Source organism: Columba livia, unplaced genomic scaffold (genome assembly GCF_036013475.1).
Source record: "Columba livia isolate bColLiv1 breed racing homer unplaced genomic scaffold, bColLiv1.pat.W.v2 Scaffold_103, whole genome shotgun sequence".
NCBI classification, from domain to species: Eukaryota; Metazoa; Chordata; class Aves; order Columbiformes; family Columbidae; genus Columba; species Columba livia.
In genome coordinates this window covers 4,599,309-4,606,020 of record NW_027043008.1, presented here as the reverse complement: position 1 = coordinate 4,606,020, position 6,712 = coordinate 4,599,309, and positions in this window count along the sequence as shown.

The window sequence follows — 6,712 nt, the reverse complement described above, 5'->3', positions numbered from 1 at the left end:
AGGAGATCTGCAGCTTATTATTTTGTACTGCCAGCAGATTGTGGAAGTACAGTATAAAAACCATCCTTATGGAGAGATCTTGGTATTTGAGGCTTAGTCTAAGTGTCTCAAGTAGCTGGGGTTTTTGCTTGGGCCTAATCCATACGGTCTTATGGCTTTCCTCCTAGTCTGAAGACGAATGTGCTAGAAACTATAAAGCAAAAACATGTCCTGCAGCCTAGCCTTGCCTTGCCTGTCCTTGCCTGTCCCAGCCTTGCCTTATGTCCTTCTCATCCTCTTCTCTGTCCCATCCTCTCTCACTAACCCCTCGTCTGGCTGCATGTCTCTTCTTTCCTTTTCTCTCACTCTCCTGCTTCCTGCCTCTTTTCTTGCAATTCCTCCATCTCACTCCTGCAGCCCAACACTACTTTTTATTCTTCCTTCCCTTTCTCCTGCTCCCTTCGCTTTCTCCCTATGTCCCATATCTTTCTTCCCAACTTGTCTCTTGCAGACTTTGGGCCAAACTGGCCCCAAGTCTGGGCATGGTTTGACAAGTTTTCAGAGGCCTGGCTGGTGGCAGCAGGGACACCAGGCAGTGACAGGCCCGGGGCTGACAGGCTCCCCATCCCCTAGGGGGCGCCTGGCTGCCACACCCAGCTGACATAGAACCTTTGTCACAATGCCCGCTACCGTGGCGAGGATGCGGTGGCTCTGCAGGTGACAGGGACACTGCAGGACTTGGTGTCAGCTCAGCAATTTCTCACTTCCCCTAAGAAGCGGAATTCTGCAAATTGCTGCCTTTGCTCTTGAAAGGATGTCATCAGGTGGGTGTTTTGGTGTCATACACTGAAAACAGAGCAGAAACTGTGAAATATTCCCATGATATGCATGGTCCCTGCCCCAAAGCACCATGACTCAGCCCAAGGAGATCTGCAGCTTATTATTTTGTACTGCCAGCAGATTGTGGAAGTACAGTATAAAAACCATCCTTATGGAGAGATCTTGGTATTTGAGGCTTAGTCTAAGTGTCTCAAGTAGCTGGGGTTTTTGCTTGGGCCTAATCCATACGGTCTTATGGCTTTCCTCCTAGTCTGAAGACGAATGTGCTAGAAGCTATAAAGCAAAAACATGTCCTGCAGCCTAGCCTTGCCTTGCCTGTCCTTGCCTGTCCCAGCCTTACCTTATGTCCTTCTCATCCTCTTCTCTGTCCCATCCTCATTCACTAACCCCTCGTCTGGCTGCATGTCTCTTCTTTCCTTTTCTCTCACTCTCCTGCTTCCTGCCTCTTTTCTTGCAATTCCTCCATCTCACTCCTGCAGCCCAACACTACTTTTTATTCTTCCTTCCCTTGCTCCTGCCCCCTTCACTTTCTCCCTCTGTCCCATATCTTTCTTCCCAACTTGTCTCTTGCAGACTTTGGGCCAAACTGGCCCCAAGTCTGGGCATGGTTTGACAAGTTTTCAGAGGCCTGGCTGGTGGCAGCAGGGACACCAGGCAGTGACAGGCCCGGGGCTCACAGGCTCCCCATCCCCTAGGGGGCTCCTGGCTGCCACACCCAGCTGACATAGAACCTTTGTCACAATGCCCGCTACCGTGGCGAGGATGCGGTGGCTCTGCAGGTGACAGGGACACTGCAGGACGTGGTGTCTGCTCAGCAATTTCTCACTTCCCCTAAGAAGCGGAATTCTGCAAATTGCTGCCTTTGCTCTTGAAAGGATGTCATCAGGTGGGTGTTTTGGTGTCATACACTGAAAACAGAGCAGAAACTGTGAAATATTCCCATGATACGCATGGTCCCTGCCCCAAAGCACCATGACTCAGCCCAAGGAGATCTGCAGCTTATTATTTTGTACTGCCAGCAGATTGTGGAAGTACAGTATAAAAACCATCCTTATGGAGAGATCTTGGTATTTGAGGCTTAGTCTAAGTGTCTCAAGTAGCTGGGGTTTTTGCTTGGGCCTAATCCATACGGTCTTATGGCTTTCCTCCTAGTCTGAAGACGAATGTGCTAGAAACTATAAAGCAAAAACATGTCCTGCAGCCTAGCCTTGCCTTGCCTGACCTTGCCTGTCCCAGCCTTGCCTTATGTCCTTCTCATCCTCTTCTCTGTCCCATCCTCTCTCACTAACCCCTCGTCTGGCTGCATGTCTCTTCTTTCCTTTTCTCTCACTCTCCTGCTTCCTGCCTCTTTTCTTGCAATTCCTCCATCTCACTCCTGCAGCCCAACACTGCTTTTTATTCTTCCTTCCCTTTCTCCTGCTCCCTTCGCTTTCTCCCTATGTCCCATATCTTTCTTCCCGACTTGTCTCTTGCAGACTTTGGGCCAAACTGGCCCCAAGTCTGGGCATGGTTTGACAAGTTTTCAGAGGCCTGGCGGGTGGCAGCAGGGACACCAGGCAGTGACAGGCCCGGGGCTGACAGGCTCCCCATCCCCTAGGGGGCGCCTGGCTGCCACACCCAGCTGACATAGAACCTTTGTCACAATGCCCGCTACCGTGGCGAGGATGCGGTGGCTCTGCAGGTGACAGGGACACTGCAGGACTTGGTGTCAGCTCAGCAATGTCTCACTTCCCCTAAGAAGCGGAATTCTGCAAATTGCTGCCTTTGCTCTTGAAAGGATGTCATCAGGTGGGTGTTTTGGTGTCATACACTGAAAACAGAGCAGAAACTGTGAAATATTCCCATGATACGCATGGTCCCTGCCCCAAAGCACCATGACTCAGCCCAAGGAGATCTGCAGCTTATTATTTTGTACTGCCAGCAGATTGTAGAAGTACAGTATAAAAACCATCCTTATGGAGAGATCTTGGTATTTGAGGCTTAGTCTAAGTGTCTCAAGTAGCTGGGGTTTTTGCTTGGGCCTAATCCATACGGTCTTATGGCTTTCCTCCTAGTCTGAAGACAAATGTGCTAGAAACTATAAAGCAAAAACATGTCCTGCAGCCTAGCCTTGCCTTGCCTGTCCTTGCCTGTCCCAGCCTTGCCTTATGTCCTTCTCATCCTCTTCTCTGTCCCATCCTCTCTCACTAACCCCTCGTCTGGCTGCATGTCTCTTCTTTCCTTTTCTCTCACTCTCCTGCTTCCTGCCTCTTTTCTTGCAATTCCTCCATCTCACTCCTGCAGCCCAACACTACTTTTTATTCTTCCTTCCCTTTCTCCTGCTCCCTTCGCTTTCTCCCTATGTCCCATATCTTTCTTCCCAACTTGTCTCTTGCAGAGTTTGGGCCAAACTGGCCCCAAGTCTGGGCATGGTTTGACAAGTTTTCAGAGGCCTGGCTGGTGGCAGCAGGGACACCAGGCAGTGACTGGCGCGGGGCTGACAGGCTCCCCATCCCCTAGGGGGCGCCTGGCTGCCACACCCAGCTGACATAGAACCTTTGTCACAATGCCCGCTACCGTGGCGAGGATGCGGTGGCTCTGCAGGTGACAGGGACACTGCAGGACTTGGTGTCAGCTCAGCAATTTCTCACTTCCCCTAAGAAGCGGAATTCTGCAAATTGCTGCCTTTGCTCTTGAAAGGATGTCATCAGGTGGGTGTTTTGGTGTCATACACTGAAAACAGAGCAGAAACTGTGAAATATTCCCATGATATGCATGGTCCCTGCCCCAAAGCACCATGACTCAGCCCAAGGAGATCTGCAGCTTATTATTTTGTACTGCCAGCAGATTGTGGAAGTACAGTATAAAAACCATCCTTATGGAGAGATCTTGGTATTTGAGGCTTAGTCTAAGTGTCTCAAGTAGCTGGGGTTTTTGCTTGGGCCTAATCCATACGGTCTTATGGCTTTCCTCCTAGTCTGAAGACGAATGTGCTAGAAGCTATAAAGCAAAAACATGTCCTGCAGCCTAGCCTTGCCTTGCCTGTCCTTGCCTGTCCCAGCCTTACCTTATGTCCTTCTCATCCTCTTCTCTGTCCCATCCTCTCTCACTAACCCCTCGTCTGGCTGCATGTCTCTTCTTTCCTTTTCTCTCACTCTCCTGCTTCCTGCCTCTTTTCTTGCAATTCCTCCATCTCACTCCTGCAGCCCAACACTACTTTTTATTCTTCCTTCCCTTGCTCCTGCCCCCTTCACTTTCTCCCTCTGTCTCATATCTTTCTTCCCAACTTGTCTCTTGCAGACTTTGGGCCAAACTGGCCCCAAGTCTGGGCATGGTTTGACAAGTTTTCAGAGGCCTGGCTGGTGGCAGCAGGGACACCAGGCAGTGACAGGCCCGGGGCTCACAGGCTCCCCATCCCCTAGGGGGCTCCTGGCTGCCACACCCAGCTGACATAGAACCTTTGTCACAATGCCCGCTACCGTGGCGAGGATGCGGTGGCTCTGCAGGTGACAGGGACACTGCAGGACGTGGTGTCTGCTCAGCAATTTCTCACTTCCCCTAAGAAGCGGAATTCTGCAAATTGCTGCCTTTGCTCTTGAAAGGATGTCATCAGGTGGGTGTTTTGGTGTCATACACTGAAAACAGAGCAGAAACTGTGAAATATTCCCATGATACGCATGGTCCCTGCCCCAAAGCACCATGACTCAGCCCAAGGAGATCTGCAGCTTATTATTTTGTACTGCCAGCAGATTGTGGAAGTACAGTATAAAAACCATCCTTATGGAGAGATCTTGGTATTTGAGGCTTAGTCTAAGTGTCTCAAGTAGCTGGGGTTTTTGCTTGGGCCTAATCCATACGGTCTTATGGCTTTCCTCCTAGTCTGAAGACGAATGTGCTAGAAACTATAAAGTAAAAACATGTCCTGCAGCCTAGCCTTGCCTTGCCTGACCTTGCCTGTCCCAGCCTTGCCTTATGTCCTTCTCATCCTCTTCTCTGTCCCATCCTCTCTCACTAACCCCTCGTCTGGCTGCATGTCTCTTCTTTCCTTTTCTCTCACTCTCCTGCTTCCTGCCTCTTTTCTTGCAATTCCTCCATCTCACTCCTGCAGCCCAACACTGCTTTTTATTCTTCCTTCCCTTTCTCCTGCTCCCTTCGCTTTCTCCCTATGTCCCATATCTTTCTTCCCGACTTGTCTCTTGCAGACTTTGGGCCAAACTGGCCCCAAGTCTGGGCATGGCTTGACAAGTTTTCAGAGGCCTGGCTTGTGGCAGCAGCGATACCAGGCAGTGACAGGCGCGGGGCTGACAGGCTCCCCATCCCCTAGGGGGCGCCTGGCTGCCACACCCAGCTGACATAGAACCTTTGTCACAATGCCCGCTACCGTGGCGAGGATGCGGTGGCTCTGCAGGTGACAGGGACACTGCAGGACGTGGTGTCTGCTCAGCAATTTCTCACTTCCCCTAAGAAGCGGAATTCTGCAAATTGCTGCCTTTGCTCTTGAAAGGATGTCATCAGGTGGGTGTTTTGGTGTCATACACTGAAAACAGAGCAGAAACTGTGAAATATTCCCATGATACGCATGGTCCCTGCCCCAAAGCACCATGACTCAGCCCAAGGAGATCTGCAGCTTATTATTTTGTACTGCCAGCAGATTGTGTAAGTACAGTATAAAAACCATCCTTATGGAGAGATCTTGGTATTTTAGGATTAGTCTAAGTGTCTCAAGTAGCTGGGGTTTTTGCTTGGGCCTAATCCATACGGTCTAATGGCTTTCCTCCTAGTCTGAAGACGAATGTGCTAGAAACTATAAAGCAAAAACATGTCCTGCAGCCTAGCCTTGCCTTGCCTGTCCTTGCCTGTCCCAGCCTTGCCTTATGTCCTTCTCATCCTCTTCTCTGTCCCATCCTCTCTCACTAACCCCTCGTCTGGCTGCATGTCTCTTCTTTCCTTTTCTCTCACTCTCCTGCTTCCTGCCTCTTTTCTTGCAATTCCTCCATCTCACTCCTGCAGCCCAACACTACTTTTTATTCTTCCTTCCCTTTCTCCTGCTCCCTTCGCTTTCTCCCTCTGTCCCATATCTTTCTTCCCGACTTGTCTCTTGCAGACTTTGGGCCAAACTGGCCCCAAGTCTGGGCATGGCTTGATAAGTTTTCAGAGGCCTGGCTGGTGGCAGCTGGGACACCAGGCAGTGACAGGCCCGGGGCTGACAGGCTCCCCATCCCCTAGGGGGCGCCTGGCTGCCACACCCAGCTGACATAGAACCTTTGTCACAATGCCCGCTACCGTGGCGAGGATGCGCTGGCTCTGCAGGTGACAGGGACACTGCAGGACTTGGTGTCAGCTCAGCAATTTCTCACTTCCCCTAAGAAGCGGAATTCTGCAAATTGCTGCCTTTGCTCTTGAAAGGATGTCATCAGGTGGGTGTTTTGGTGTCATACACTGAAAACAGAGCAGAAACTGTGAAATATTCCCATGATACGCATGGTCCCTGCCCCAAAGCACCATGACTCAGCCCAAGGAGATCTGCAGCTTATTATTTTGTACTGCCAGCAGATTGTGGAAGTACAGTATAAAAACCATCCTTATGGAGAGATCTTGGTATTTGAGGCTTAGTCTAAGTGTCTCAAGTAGCTGGGGTTTTTGCTTGGGCCTAATCCATAGGGTCTTATGGCTTTCCTCCTAGTCTGAAGACGAATGTGCTAGAAACTATAAAGCAAAAACATGTCCTGCAGCCTAGCCTTGCCTTGCCTGTCCTTGCCTGTCCCAGCCTTGCCTTCTGTCCTTCTCATCCTCTTCTCTGTCCCATCCTCTCTCACTAACCCCTCGTCTGGCTGCATGTCTCTTCTTTCCTTTTCTCTCACTCTCCTGCTTCCTGCCTCTTTTCTTGCAATTCCTCCATCTCACTCCTGCAGCC